The sequence below is a fragment of the Benincasa hispida genome, chromosome 1 (genome assembly GCF_027475165.1).
Source record: "Benincasa hispida cultivar pf3 chromosome 1, pf3_genome.v1.1, whole genome shotgun sequence".
In the NCBI taxonomy this organism is placed as follows: Eukaryota; Viridiplantae; Streptophyta; class Magnoliopsida; order Cucurbitales; family Cucurbitaceae; genus Benincasa; species Benincasa hispida.
The window spans coordinates 98,112,781-98,115,639 of NC_143478.1; the positions used below are offsets into that span (position 1 = coordinate 98,112,781).

The following is a 2,859-nucleotide window of genomic DNA, read 5'->3' on the forward strand; positions in this document are numbered from 1 at the left end:
GGTTGAGTCTGCATTAATGTTCGATTGATCCTTTATGATTTTCCTTGAGACGAATCCTTTGCATGCAATATGTGGGGCTGATTTCTCTAATGTCTGCTAGCGTCCAACCAATTGCTTTTATATACTTCCTCAAAATGCTCAGCAATGCATTTTCTTGATCTTCATGAAGTGCAGAGGAAATTATAACTGAAAACGTTTCATTCTCCCCTGGAAAAGCATACTTTAGGTGGTTTGGAAGGGTCTTCAGCTCTACTATCGGTGGTTGTTCCAAGGATGGTTTTGTTGTTTTCTTTCTTCACAAGTTGTCAGCTTGTCTTCTTTGGATGCGATCATCTCATCTTCTTTGGTTGTTTTTTCTGTGATTGCATTGCAGGCTACTATGGATGCGGTCGCATCCCCATCTTCATTTTCATCTCTAGAATTTTCTTCTTCATTCAAAATTGGTTCATCATCGGATTTAGTGAGGTCTTCTTCTTCAGGATATTTCATGGCTCGGATAATATCAAACTTGAGCTTTTGTCTATTCACACTCAATATAATCTCTCCCTTGTACACATCAATCTGAGCGTGACCACTGGATAAAAATGGTCGCCCCAGTATGATGGGTACATCCTTGTCTACTTCGTAGTCCAGGATGATGAAGTCTACTGGTAACGTAAATTTGTCAATCATAACTAGAACATCCTTCACCTTCCCTTCTGGATGCACAAGGGATCTATCAGCTAATTGGAGAGTCACCATCGTGGGTGCTAGTTGGCCCACATTCAGCTGCTTGAAAATTGAAAGGGGCATTAGGTTGATGTTGGCCCTAAGATTGCAAAGCGCTTGACCAATATATAATCCTTCGATCGAGCAGGGTATTGTGAAACTTCCAGGGTCGCACATTTTTTATTGAATTATGGATTTTGAACTTTGCGTCAACGCCACCGTTGCGAACTTACCAGTGCTTCTCTTCTTTGTCACCATGTCCTTTAGAAACTTTGTATACTTAGGCATCTGTTTAATCGCTTTAGTGAACGAAATGTTAATATGCAACTGTTTTAGAATGTCCATGAAGCGTTGATATTATACCTCATCATTTTTCTTCTTTTGAAGTCTCTGAGGGAATGATGGCAACTATATTTTCACGGTTCCCTGTTCTTTTGGCTTCAAAGTGGATGCAATCTCTGATTTCATCGCCTTCTTTTCTCCTGTTCTTCTTAAGTCAATGGGATCTTCGGATCCTTCGCAATTGGAGCGGTACTACTTGGCTTCTTCTTCTCCTCTGCCACAGTCTTTTCGCTTTGCAACGTCACAACCTGACATTGCTCTTTTTCCGTACCCCTTGGGTTGCGCAGGAGTTCTGTTGAACTTGGCAGTGCCCTTTGTGGTCTATTCTTGAGTTCGCCTGCAATCTGTCCTATATGAATTTCCAGATTGTAGATAGACGTTGCTTGGTTCTGAAGCACTGTCTCATTCTTTTCAATATATTGCTTCAGTAAACTCTCTAAAGATGAAGATTGCGGTGCTTGTGAACTGCTAGCTTGGTTTTGAGTTTGACCGATTGTTCGCGGAAAAAATCCTGGTGGCCCTTCTTTTTGTGCCACTGATTAACAATTTTGTTGTTGATTTTTCCACGCGAAGTTAGGGTGGTTTCTCTACCCAGGGTTTCACGTATTGGAAAAAGGATTATTTTTCATGAAATAGACTAACTATGGGTTCCCTAGACACTCCTCCATTGGATGGCCTTCACCGCAAGTAGCACAACTTATGCTCGTTTGGTTGATCGCATTGACTTGTCCACTATGCGTTTCCGGGCTATTGATTGCGATTCCTTATATCAAATTCATCATCGGAGTCATTTGGTTTTGAAGGGATGCAATGTCCCCGTTGTTCGTTTCACTGTCTTTAATTCTCAATTTTTGATCGCTTTCTCTCTAGTCTTCATGACTTTTAGAAATGCGATCAAGTATATTCTTGGCCTCGTTGTAAGTTTTATCAAGAAGACCTTCAGCTGCAATCGCATTGGTAGCCGTTTACGATGCAGGGTTCATTCCATGGTAGAAAATTTCCATCTGTAAATAGTCTAGTAAGCCATTATACGGGCAATCTCTTACCAGCCTCTTAAACCTCGCCCAGGCGTCACTGAACGATTCGTCAATATTCTATTCAAAATTAGTGATCAGCTTCCTCCTTCTGGCATTCTCCGTCGGGGGGAAGTACTTCTTCATGAAGTTCTCAACTACTTGTTCCCATGATGTAATCTCCCCTAGTTCGAGAGAATAAGCCCATTTTCGCTATCTTTTGTCTCGAGCAAGAAAAGGTACTGAAACTGGATCTCAAACCTCTTTAGGAAGGATTCAAACGAAAGAATACAAGAAAGAAAGTAGGAAAACAAACCTCTTTTGAAGGAGGAAATGCATCGAGGCGGCAAACAACAAGACTACAACTCAATTTTGGCTACTTCTTTTTTTTTCCCTTCCGGAAAGAATGAAATGCATAGCGAAGTTCTCCAAAAGTATGAAAAGCTGGAACATAATGTTTAGAAATCAGGGTCGAAGTCGTGCCTGGTCACACAACGAAAATGGGAACAATGTTAGTCGAACCTCCTCACCAAAGATGTTTGGGAACACAAACGTATTGTAGATTTCAATAAAACTCCGGAGGTGGGCGTGCGGATCCTTGCCACGTCTACTGCCAAACTGTCCGATAGTTTAAATCATCTACAACATCACCAGTTTCATCTCGAACTTCAATCCGTCAAGAGCTGGCCTCATGATTCCTGGTGAGGAATCATAGAAGTTGGGCGACGCATAGTCCCGGATGGGTCTATTGCGGTCGTACGCCAAGAGGATGGGATTCGCCATGATATTATTTGCA

At 41.8% G+C, this 2,859-nt stretch overlaps 1 non-coding gene across 1 annotated transcript; it reads left to right on the top strand.

Moving 5' to 3' along the window:
• The first annotated feature begins 2,070 nt into the window (after positions 1-2,070).
• LOC120070379 (small nucleolar RNA R71) lies at positions 2,071-2,177 on the top strand. The gene has a single exon (XR_005479875.1). It is a non-coding gene; the product is annotated as a small nucleolar RNA R71 (small nucleolar RNA).
• The last annotated feature ends 682 nt before the right edge of the window (positions 2,178-2,859 follow it).